General features: G+C 47.9%; 1 protein-coding gene across 7 annotated transcripts in view; it reads left to right on the forward strand.

Moving 5' to 3' along the window:
* Positions 1-5,581: 5,581 nt before the first annotated feature.
* SFMBT1 (Scm like with four mbt domains 1) overlaps positions 5,582-12,793 on the forward strand; it is a 118,813-nt gene continuing 111,601 nt past the window's right edge. For 3 of the 7 annotated variants that reach the window (XM_064595205.1, XM_064595194.1, XM_064595223.1), the window contains exon 1: positions 6,180-6,384. The gene's annotated coding sequence lies outside the window, so the exon portion shown is untranslated. Of the gene's footprint in view, positions 5,720-6,179; positions 6,385-7,145; positions 7,271-12,793 lie in introns of those variants that run through there. The other 4 variants (XM_064595213.1, XM_064595199.1, XM_045862182.3 and 1 more) reach the window with 3 other exon arrangements.

Consider the following 12,793-nt stretch of genomic DNA (forward strand, 5'->3'; position numbering starts at 1 on the left):
TACTAAAATAGTATATATGTATAAAATAATATGATTTAAACAGAAGTAAACATACTGAAGGATATGTACTCAAAATGTCACTGGTGTGGGCACAATATTTTGAAGACCAGTAGAATAAGGAGCTGCTGAACTTCTATTCCTTGGGCATTCTGTATGATTGAAATATTATTTAACCTGAAATAAAGGAGTGGTTAAACATTAGAGGGGACAAAAAAAAAAAGGAATCATCTGGGCGCCTGGCTGGTTCAGTCTGTAGAGCATGTGACTCTTGATCTCAGGGTCATGAGTTCAAGCTCCATGTTGGGCATGGAGCCTACTTAAAAAAAAATAAAAGAAAAAGAAATCATCTTCTGATACACCTAACAACATGGGTGAATCTCAAAACAGACACAAAAGAGTACTACTGTATGATGAATTTTTAATTTTTATCTATCTACAGAGATAGAAATCAGACCAGCGGTTGCCTGTGAGTGGGGCAGTCCCTGGAAGGGGATGAGAGGAACTTTCTGGGGCGATGGAACGTTTCATATCTTGATTGTGCTGGTGGTCACCTCTGTCAGCACTCAGAGAACTGTACACCTATAAAATGGGTGCATTTTATTGTATGCAAATTATACCTAAAAAAAAAAAAGGAGTATTGTGAACAACCTCACTGTGCTGCCCAAGCAATGCACTACGTGGGTTGCATCTGATCCAAGGGTTACCAGTTTCTGTTCTCTGTGGCAGTCACTATAGACTTTTCCCATAAATTTTTTAAAAAGATTTTATTATTTATTTGAGAGAAAGAATGAGCAGGAGGAGGCAGAGGGAGAGGGAGAAGCAGACTTCCCGTGGAGCAGGGAGCCCGATGCGGGGCTCGATTCCAGGGCCCTGGGATCATGACCTGAGCCGAAGGCAGATGCGTAACCGACTGAACCACCCAGGCACCCCTACATTGTTTTTTAAGTAAGCTTTATGTTCAGTGTGGGGCTTGAACTCACGACCCCGAGATCAAGAGTCACATGCTCTACTGACTGAGCCAGCCAAGCATCCCTCTCATACAATTTTTTAATTGAGGTCTTAGTCACATACCATAAAATTCACCCTTTTAAATTGTACAATTTTATGTTTTTTAATATATCGTGAAGTTGTGCAACCATCACCATATCTAATTTTAGAACATTTCACCACCCCCAAGAGAAACCCCAGCCCGGTTGCCCTTGCATTGCTGAGAGTCCTTGGTCACCTGTTTGGTACCTGTGAGCTCTTGTTAGCAGATAAGAAGTTGAAGGTGCAGAAATGCATGCCCAATAATATAAAATTGAAAGCATTGTGCCCATTAATTTATTTTTCCTCCATCAGTTGTGAAAAGAGGGATGTAGAGGCAGAGAGATTCCCCTGGGAATGAATGGGGCATGGCCCTGGGCTTGTAGCACTCAAGGTTGGAAAATGGGGTCCGGGCCTGTGCCTTTCCCAAAATAGGCAACTGGGGAAAAACAAGCTAAGTGACTTAGGTAGACTGAGAAAGAAATGGAGAGATCTTGAGAGGTCTCCTGGAGGAGTGGCTTTGGGACCAGGCCAATTATTTCTCATAACTCTGTTGTTTATAGTTCGCAAAGAGGATTTACAAACATTATGTCCTTGGATTGTCAGGACCCAGGTAGACAGGTGGCTTCATCCCCATTTTACAGAGATGAGGGAACTAAGGCTCAGAGAGGTGAAGGCTCCCATAAAGAAGGTCCCATGAAGAAGTCACCTGATTTCTGATTAAATCTGGACTTGATTGGAAGTCTTTTCCATTCCAACACAGGATAGGAGAGAGGGATGCCTGATGGGGACATTTGCAGGAGCTGAGACATGGAGGTAGAGCAGGGCAGGTGGCCTGTGCCCCAAGGCAGCAGGGCCAGCAAGTGGACCAGGCCTCTGTGGACAGTAGCATGATGTGAGCAGTGACTTGTTGGTGGTAATCACTTGATCACTTGGGTAATTAGCCACGGGGAGTCATTATGGGACTTGTCTCACTTGGGCTGATGATTAAAGGGAGCTGGCTGCCCAGTGGCAATGGAGGCCTGCTGATGGCTGACAGCAGGGCCTGGCAGGCTTCAGAACTTAAGTTTTTCTGGGCTTAAAAACAGCCCCTAGCCATGGCTGAGGGCTCTCCTGGTACCTACGGTCCGGGCCTGGCCCTCATGTTCTCATCCAGAACAAGGTCCTAGGTGGCAATACAACTGCAGAGAACAGGCCCACCTAGGGATAGCAGGCAAGGGTTCAAGGGATAGGGCATTCATATGGGACGTTTAAACACTCATCCCATGGTCAGTGAGGACAGGGGGTAAAACCTCTACCCCACAGAGCCAGTAAGAGATAGAGACATAGTTTAGGAATGGCCAAGGTGCCTCATGGTGTGCCAAACTCTGGTCTTAGATGCTACCAGCTGACCAGTAGACACCCTCTCATCCACCCACTGCCTGTCAGGGAAAGGGCTAGCTTCCTTTTTGCCCTCAGGGGGACTGATATCTTTCTGTGGGATTAGACAAGGTGACAGAACCCAAACAAATGACAAATATGGATTAAATTATAAAAAGTAATTGTGAAGAAACAATCAGGAGGGAGGAAGGGAGGGAAGGAGATTGAGAGAGAGAGAGAACCTGTTTATGTGGGATAGGTAGGGACGTCTTCTCTGAGGAGACCACCTTGTTAAATAGATACGAGAACAATGTGAAGGTACCAGCTACGTGAAGGTGGGTGCAGGAGGCGAAATGAAGAGTGTACCAGGCGTTGGGTACAATGTGTGCAAGGGCCCTGTGGTGGGAAGGACCTTGACATACTCACAGGGTGGAAAGGAGACAGATACAGGTGAACCTCAGCAAGCAAGGCAGATGAGTGGTAACTGCTAAGTGTGGACGGAGGGCAGGGCTAGTCTCACAGGCTAAAGTAGGTCTTTTGGACGTAGCGGTGGAAAGCCCTGGGAGGCTTTGGGGCAGGGGTGTGCCATGACTAGAAGCCCGTTTTCTTCATGCTCTTCTGGGGGCGGTCTCTTCTGTGCATGACTCCCACCTGAATTTCCAAACAGCAGAAACTGGCATACCTGGTTTGTGGCCTAGCTCTGCCTTTCACTAAGAGACCTGGAAGTTTCCAGTTTGCTCTTTGTCTACGGGGAACACCACGGTCTACCCCGAGGGATGGTGCAAGGGTTAGAGGAGATTTCGTGCGTGTGCGCCCACGCCCACACCCGCACCAGCCAGGCACAAGGCAGACTCTCAAATGGTAGGTTTTAAATCTTCCTCCACTATAGAGAGTCCTTGAAATCTCCGCTCTTCCTCTTCCTCAGGAGTCAAGAAGTAGAGGGAGGCTGGAGTCAACAAGAAACCTGGTTTCTGAGTTTTAAAATATTCAAATAAATTGAGAGATAGCACATGTCCCAGTTGGGAAAATGACATAGATATTTGATCTATTTAAATTAATTCATAAGTTTAATGCAATTCCGCGCAAAAACCTCAATTTTTTTTTTTTTAGAATTAAAAATGTCAGTAACAACAGCTGACATTTACTGAACATTTACTATGTGTCTAGCATTGAGCTTGTGAGGCAGGTGTTATTACTCTTATCCCCATTTTATATATCCCTCAGGCCTAGATGGGATAAGTAACTTAACAAGGTCATGGGGCTGGTAAGCGTTGGACCTGGATGGTCCCATCTTCAAAGCCAGCATTCTTAATCCTTGTATGTTAACTAGGATGTGTATGGACACAGAAACTGGTGTGGTTACCAAGTGATATTCTGAATAACAGGAAACTCTGTGAAAGGCAAGATAGCCCTGTTAGATGTTAGAACCCATTCTAAAGAACCAATATTTAGATCCATATGGTATCTGCTCAAATTGAGGTCTGTGAAAAGAAATGGAGAAACAGATCGAGCCGAATCAAAAGCCTACTGTAAAAATAGATTTTACTATACAAAGGGTAAGGGAAAAATTATTTAATAAATGATGATTGCATAAGCAATAAAAACTGGTGATGCCGGTGGTGAGTTAAGTCCATATTTTATTCCACACAGGAAAAAAACTTGGGATGGATTATCATCAAAGAATTAAATATAAAATGAAATTTTAGAAAACTAGCAGAAAACAGACCATCAGATGGGTGGAAGAAAGCTCATTTTGTCAGTATTCAAGCAATAAAATCACAAAGGACTAGAATGACAGATTGAACATTAAAGTAAAACAAAAAAGAACAACAGAGTGGGAAATATTTGCATCATTGATGACACAGGAATAATACTGATAATATTAAAAAAATGCTTATTCAATGTTAGAAGAGCTTCAGAACCCCAGCAGATGAATGGATATGAACAACCATTCACAGAAAGGGGAATACAGACAGTAAATGATGAAAAAACATTCATTTTTAAAGTCATCTAAGAAAGGCTACAGTAACCTTGAACTACTGATATACCAGTAAAGTAGAAGGGGGAAAAAAGAGATGCTTAGAGATGTGTATCATACTCCTTACGCTCATTACTGGGAGGCAGCGGAGTGAGCCGGGTAGTGCTTTGGGGAGCTCCTACGGCACTGTGGAGCAAGACCCCTCTGCCTTCCACCTGGTAACTCAAATGCCAGGAATTTGTCCCCAGTGCAGAATTAAAGGACATATTAGCAAACAATGGTAAAGAACCCAAATATACCAAATTAGGAGACTGAGTAAATGCATGAGGATACCTGCACACCTTCAGAATGAATCATGTGAATCGAAGAAAATGTGAAGTGATAATAGCAAACACAAGAGAAAAATGTGTGATCGGTTGCAACTATGTAAAGACATGTACATAGGTGGAAGGTTTTATGGGTTCCCTAGTATCACGGATACTTATTTGTACATTTTTCTTTCTCTGGTTGTCATGTTGTCTTTTAAATGGTGGTCACAAAAAATTTCAAATTCAGCCAGCAGCGTGACTTTGGGCAAGTTTGTCTGTAAAGTGGGGGAATATTTCTCAGCGCGGTGGTGAGGTCAGCGGAAAGTGGCCTGAGCCCGCGTTTGGCACCTCAGACCTCGTTCTTGCAGTGGGGCGCCTCCTTTCTTAAAGGCAGGAGTCATCAGCGCCCAGTGCGAGACCTTCTCCCCCGGCCCAGGAGTCGGGGCACTCCTGGGTCTCGGCTGCATGAGGACTCCCTTCCGGAGGGAACTTCCCGTAGCAGGAGGGGAGGAGGGGGGTGTCCCACGGGCATCTGCGCTCGCAGGGGAAGGGGCGAGCTCGGAGAACGTAACCGCTTGTGGGCACCTCGGGTTGCGGGGAATCCTTGCAGTCACCTTGGAACTTCTGTTCCGACTCCGGGCCCCCGGCTCTGCTGCCGGGATTCGGCAGCCGTCTTACGCCCCCTCGCTGGGGCCCCGAGCGGCAGGAAAACTCGGATTTACAGGGCGCCTCCCGCGGAGGCCTGGAGACACCCAGTGCGCCTGGGGGCCCGAGGCTGACTTCGTAGACACCGGGCACTGGGGTGCCCTTCCAGGTCTCGAAGGACGCACCAGATCCCCGACGTGGGCCAGGAGGGTGGACGCAGCCCTCTCCGGCGGCGACACGCGCCCATCTGGGCTCAGCCGCCGTTCTGTCCTTTCCTCGGCTAATGCCATCTTGCCCGGGGCGGTCACGTGCGGACGACAGCGGCGCGCTTCGCCCCGGCCCGGGAGCCAGGACCCCCCCGCGGACGCCACTGGGTTCCGTACGGCTCCGTGCACGACCCGAGGTGAGGCGCGAGGGCCCTTCCCTCGTGGGTCGGGTAAGGGACGGGGTGGGCGCTGGGTCCCTGGGGCGCGTCTCCCTGTCGGGGCCCATCCGCACGGGGCTGCCGCGCCGTCGGGGGCCGGGGCGCCGCCGCGTGCCCTGCGCCACGGCCTCGGGGATGTCCGCGGCAAGTTGTGGCTCGGGGCACGAGGGGCGGGGTGGCGGGCGGCGCCGACCCCTCCCTCGGCCCCTCACTGCCCGAACACCTCGCAGCCCGCGCGGCCCCAGCCGGGGCTGGAAGGCTCGCGGGTCGGCTCGGGAGGCCCGGCCCGGGGGCGCCACGCGCGCGGCGCGAGGGGCGCGGGCTGCCGGGAGGAGCGCGGATGGGGGGGGGCGCGGGCGCATGCGCCCTGCACCCGTGCCATATTGGAATGAGTCGGAGCGCGGAGCGCCGCCGCCGCCGCCGCCTCCGCCGGAGCGCGGGTGGAGGGGGGCGGGGAGAGCTGCCGGCCGCCCCGCTCCGCCGAGCCCAGCAGGAAGGAGGGCGCGAGCGGCCGAGCGCGGGTGGCGCGAGCGGAAAAAGCGCCCGCGCGGGGAAGCGAAAAGAAGGAAAGAAAGAAAGAAGACGAGCGCGACAAGGGGAAAAGCCAGCGATCGAGCGAGGGCGCGCGCGAAAACTCCCGGCAGGTAAAAAAGCGGGGCCGCCAGCTGGGCCTTCCCGCGCGGCGGCCTGAAGGGGCGGCGGCGGCGCCGGGGCGGGGGACCGCGCGGCGCCCCCCTCCAGGCGGCCGCGCAACTTTGCCAACGAAAAACCGCCGGGAGCCGGCGGGCGGCGGGCGCGCGGGCTGAGGCGCCAACGGGCGGCGGCGGCACGTTGGGGGCGGGGGCGGGCGGGGGGAGCGCGGCGCCCGCGCGCGGCCTCGCGCGGCCCCGCGCGCCGGCCGGCCGGGCTGCAGGAGCGCGCCTGGGCGCCTCGCCGCGGCAGCGAGCGGCGGCGGCCGGCGACCCCGGGCGGGCGGGCGGCGCGGCGCGCGGCAGCCCCGGGGGCGTGAAAGGAAAGTGGCCGGGCGGCGGTACCGGCGGGCGCCCAAGTTCCCCGGCGCGCGCCCCTCCCCGCGCGTCCCGCGCTCCCGCCCGCCGAGCCCCCGCGGACCCGCCCCCCGGGCTCGCTCCGGGGCCGGGGCGCGAACCCGCAGCGGGGGCCGGGGGGCGCGCTGGAACTTCGGAGGGCCGAGGTGGCCGCTGCGCTGTTGCAGAGCGTCTAGCGGCCGCCGCAACCGGTTGCTTCGGGCCAGCGTGGTGGAGTGCGCCGGGCCTCCCCGGCGCCGCGCGCGAGCGGGCAGTGGGCTCGCCCGGCGCCCGCCGCCCGACCCCGGCCGGACCCGCTCGCTCGGGGCCGCGACCTGCGCTCGGGAGGGCCGTGACCGTTTCGATTTCTGTTCTTAAAGTCTCGTTTTAAACCGTGGAGAGGAGGCTGTGGAGAGGCGAGGAGAGAGTCCTGGGAAGCAAGGCCTGCTCGGGTGGGGAGCAGGAACGCCTTGTGAGAACAGAAATAAATTCCCGCGGAAAGGATGTATGTTAAGTTTTTAGCGAGATGTCAGCTGTTCACTGGGGTCTGAAACTAAGCCGCAAGGCACAGGTCACCTGCAAGTCTGGTTATGTGTAAGAGAGTTGGGTAGGACACCCCGGGCAGAGACAGGATTTCTGTTTAGTGGGGGTTATTCCCGGCGGGCCGCTCAGAGCCGTGCTAGTGAACAGCCCCAAGCGATGTTTTCATGAGTCCTACTTAGTGACACAGTTTTGAGAACCAAGTAACCATCAAAGAGGTTTGAAAGGAAATAAGATGGATTTTGCCAATCCCTGCATATGCGTTTTCCTCCTGAACCACATTTTAAAGATGTCACACTTGATTGCATCGCAAGAAAAATGCCTGTCTGAAAATACAATTGATCATTTGCCAGTTGTCTCGAGATGAGGAAGATGAGTGTGTCTTTATGTGTGTACACTTTGGGGCCTGTTGGCCTGGTATTTTGAGGAGTGTGTTGAGTCCTTCTAGGCCATAGGTAGATCCAGAGTTCATATTTGTTTACAGTGTCTCAAAAGTAACGGCCTTGTGGAAACGGGAGTGGCTCAAGATCAGGAAACAGTTCTGTTACTACTGTTGTCATTGACTAGCTGCCTTATCTCGGTATGGTTCTTACCATAGATTTGGTTTTCCTTATTTGCAAAATCAGAGAATGAATGGATCATCTTTCCGCATGCTTTCAGATGTGAATTTGGCAACTTTCTAAAATGAGAGATTAAAAAAATCAGTCTGTATTTTGACAGGTTCTGCATAAAAGTGCTCACAATAAATGTACATCTTTATTAAAATACATTTGGAGGGGCGCCTGGGTGGCTCAGTAGTTAAGCGTCTGCCTTCGGCTCAGGTCATGATCCCAGCGTCCTGGGATCGAGCCCCGAATCGGGCTCCCTGCTCAGCAGGAAGCCTGCTTCTCCCTCTCAAACTCCCCCTGCTTGTGTTCCCTCTCTCACTGTGTCTCTCTCTGTCAAATAAATAAATTAAAAAATTAAAAAAAAAAATACATTTGGAAAAAAATCTTAGTTGCTACATCTAATGTTATTTTGTATCACTTGTTTGAACAAAGACATTTACAAATGTATTTCAATGTGTTTTATATTTATTTTTTTAATTGAGGTGTAATTTACAGGAAGACCTTAAATGACATATATGCCCTGATAACCACACTCAGATCAAGATGCACAGCATTTTCAGCCTCCCAAAGGGCTCCCTTTACATTTCTCTCGTTCAGTAGACACCTTTCCCCTCCCCAAGGTGACCACTTCTGGCACCACTAGTGAATTTTGCTTTATAACAGGACAGCTTTTTGAGGGTGAGGGGCAATATTAAGCTGAAGGACAACAGGTGTGTAAACCTGGAGTTATGGTCATTTTTGCTGTGACTCTAAATGCTTTTATAACAGCTTTTATGGTTTTTACCACCTAGAATTCTAAGACTTCTTAGCCAGAAGGCCACTTGTCAGCTGAGGCAAGGCTTTGCAGGTTTGGATCTGTGGTTGTTGGGCATCCTTGTCACAGGCCCAGTATCCATGTGTTACTTCCCATTTTTGGAATACTGGTGTATTTCCAGACAGTAGGTTTGGAGGATGGATCATGAACTTTCCCAACAAGTCAGTGTTTAAGGTGTTAGTAGATGAATCAGTTCCTTAAAGCCTAGAATTTGCTGAGAAAATTGAATGAAAATTGATTTTCTAAAGTTCAGTGAATTAAAGAATGTGGGCATAAAGCTTTAACAACCTTTTAAATGACAGCAATTAACTTGATTTATATATGCAGGATATTTGCCTGTTTTTTTTTTTTTTAAGATTTTATTTATTTATTTGAGAGAGAGAGAGAAACAGCATGGAGAGGGAGAGAGGGTCAGAGGGAGAAGCAGGCTCCCCACTGAGCCTGGAGCCTGATGTGGGACTCGATCCCAGGACTCCGGGACCATGACCTGAGCTGAAGGCAGTCGCTTAACCAACTGAGCCACCCAGGCGCCCTATTTGCCTGGTTTATCAAGTCATTAAAACTGCAGTGATGAAAGCAAAAACAAAAGGTAACTAAAAATTGTCAGGTGTGATTAAATTTTTTTTTAATTTCAACATGATTAGGATACCTTTTTGTATTAGCCCTCTAGGAAGTTGGGTTTTTTCTATTCTCCACTGAAGCAAGTACTTCGAATAATTTGCTTATTCTTCCCAAATACCTTTTAATGTAGTCCTGTGTATTTTCTTGTTTCTGCTCCTAAAGGAGAGGAGTTAGAAGTTGTCAGTGAATTCTTGATAATTCTTCACAATGGCCTGTGTTTTTTACTGCAAGGACATCTGTGTGATGCAAAGTTGGAAACTGTCTAAGGCCTGTGGTAGAGATTTATGGGGGCATAGTCCACAAAGTTCAAAGATTTTCTTTTGTGAAGTGGATTCTGCTGAATAATTCTGTTTTCTGTGATTAAGCCAGTCAATTGGCTAGCCAACAGCTAAGCTGGATTTGGTTACTGTACTCCAAGATTCACAGCATCATTAGCTAAGACAGTAATCCATCACTTAGTTATAATTGATCCATTGGTTGTATGTGTGTGCATCTTTTAGATTTCTTAGCTTTTGCATTATCAGATATTTCACTTAAAATTTATTAGATTTTGAAAGATGCAATTAAAGGTGCAAAATGAGAAACAAAATGCATATAAAAGGGCATTTCCTCTTTTGATATTTGTTTCTTTGAAAGTTTTGATTTTTCTCTTTAAAAAGGCTTTTCCTGTCCGTAACCTTGCTGCTTCTTTCTGTAGGGTACTTTTGCTTTCACAGTGGTAACTGGACTGGGCTTAGCTACAGAATGAGGGTGTGGATGCAGACATCATTTGACTCTGAAGTCTATAGAACAGGTGAACTGTCTCAACTTCACTGACCTTTTTGTTAAAACTTCATGTTATGTTCATGTTAAATAAATGAATACAATCCAGAAAGACCATTATGTAGGCAGGTATTTTGAATGCCAAATATTTTTATATTAAAGATTTTCTATCTTATGATTTCCTATAACTTTGTTATTGCAGGGTAGTTTTCTTTTAGTAAATAGTATTTGTTATCTAACTGGGATGTTTTGTAATTGAAAAAAATATTTCTCCTTATACATAGTTGTTAAATAGGATGAAAGTCTCTGGGGATTTTGGTTACTGGGGGGATTTTGGACCATTAGACTTTAGGGAGCGGGATTTTGATATGACTCTTTCTTCAAATGGTACTAGCCCCATTGGAAAATTATTTAAAATAAAAAGGATGTGGTCAGGTTGTTGCAAGTTCATTTTTAAATTTTACAAAAGTGGGAAAGAGGATGAGAACAGAGGCAAGTTATTAATAGAAAAACTGTGACTTCACTGCGGAAGTTTTAACAAGTTTGAATGTAAACCTTTAACTCCGGGGCACCTGAAAATTTGTATATAACTAATTTCTAGTCTCTTATCCAAGAGGATGTTTTTAACCTTATTCAGCTCTCTTAATCTTTAGATGATCACTCAAGGACATAATTAAAAAACAAAAGATGTAGACTGTATGTTGTGCTACAAGATAGTAAGTTTCGAACTTTGTGGTTTCAGAGTTGGTAACTTCAGAGTCCAGCATTTCGCTGTGCGGGGAGAGGCTAGGAGGCAGCATTTCTCATGGTGTGCAGTGCTGCATGCAGGTTCCTTTTTGACATTTTTGCTTAATTGAAAGAAAGGTTAGTTGCTAAACTGGTTTGGGGTGGATAGGGCAGTTGAGAGTACCTATTTGGTCTGGGACGGACATTTGGAGAGGGTCTTCGATGAGGAAGGGAAGGGAGTTTGTCACAGTTGCAAGTGCAGGGCAGTCATGTATTTGGAATGACACGGGATGGGTGGAGAAATTGAGCAATTATTAAAATACCTCAAGAGTTTTGCCTGCTGACATTCAATTTAAAGTGTTAACCAACAAGTATTTTGATTTGAATTCCACATTATTATTCTTTTTACCCTGACTAGTTTTTAAAAAATATTTGAGGAGCTGCTGTGTAATATCTGCTCAGTGGTAAAGCTACCTGTGAGTTGCTGCTAGTTTTTCATTCTTTTCACATTAATTTGCTGCCCAGATTAGAGTGCTTTCTGGTCTCAGAGTTTTTGCTAGTGTTCTTTCTTATGGGTCACTTTTTGTAAAGCATGCTTTCTCCATGTTAAAAATAATATATGGTAATTTGGGATCATAATTTTAAGATACCATTTTGGCTCATTTTCACTTGTGTCAAAACAAAGAATGTTCTTGGAGTGATGAGATGGTGACAACACAGAACCACTTAGCATGTCACCTGTCTAGAACATAGTGAACAGTGAGGAATAGACATAAAATTTCCCATTTCATTTTTATTTTTAAAAAACATTTTATTTATTTATTAGAGAGAGAGAGACAGTGAGAGGTATAGTACAAGCAGGGGAGAGAGGGAGAGGAGGGAGCTGGACCATGCAGGGCTGGATTCTAGGACCCTGGGATCATGACCTGAGCTAAAGGCAGACGCTTAACCAACTGAGCCACCCAGGTGCCCCCAAATTTCCCATTTTAAAATGTACAACTCATTGGCATTAAATACATTCACAGTGTTGTTCAGTTGTCACTGCTTTCCATTTCCAGAATGTTTCCATCTTCCCAAACTGGAAGTCCGAGCCCGTTGACAGTAACTCCCCATTTCCCTCTGCCTGCCAGCCCCTGGCAGACGCCATTGTACTTTCCGTCTTATGACTTGCAACTCTGGCTGCTTCATAGATGTGGAATCATATGTATTTGTCTTCTTGTGAGTGGCTTGTTTCAGCATAATGTCCTCAAGGTTCATCCATACCGTAGCATGTGCATCAGAATTTCCTTTTGAGGAAATACATTCTTTTTTTTTTAAAGGTTTTATTTATTTATTTGACAGAGAGAGAGACACAGGGAGAGAGGGAACACAAGCAGGGGTAGCGGGAGAGGGAGAAGCAGGCTTCCCGCGGAGCAGGGAGCCCGATGCGGGGCTCGATCCCAGGACCCCGGGATCATGACCTGAGCCGAAGGCAGACACTTAACGACTGAGCCACCCGGGCGGCCCGAGGAAATACATTCTTAAAAAGATTTTTGGCAGCAGGTAAAATAGAGGTCACAGAACCCTGTACAGGAGGGCTCGTTCATCTCCCTTGGAAGAGCTCTGTAGGTTGCCAGCGGAGCTGTGAGAACCAGATGCCTTTTCCTTAGACGCAGTCCTGACACACTTGGTAATTGGAACGTTGAGAGAGATGGAAGCAGAATGGGAAGACAGGGTAGAAGATGGGAAAGTAAAAAGCAGGGGTCGCTACGGTCTGCGATCTCATTTGGATAGGGACAGAGAACCTTGTGTGTCTTCCTGTGTAATCACTGATGTTCCCCATGTTGGTCTGGGTTAAAGCATCTACCCAGAACAGTTAACCAAAAAAGTTTGTGTGTTCAAAGTTGTAAATAAGCCTTCAGCTATCTGAGAGGCATGATTAATCAGTGACTCACTCACCAGCTGTTCCGGTTAGTTG

Source organism: Mirounga angustirostris, unplaced genomic scaffold, assembly GCF_029215605.1.
Source record: "Mirounga angustirostris isolate CCGP_5_RB_7025 unplaced genomic scaffold, mMirAng1.0.hap1 SCAF_1, whole genome shotgun sequence".
Classification (NCBI taxonomy): Eukaryota; Metazoa; Chordata; class Mammalia; order Carnivora; family Phocidae; genus Mirounga; species Mirounga angustirostris.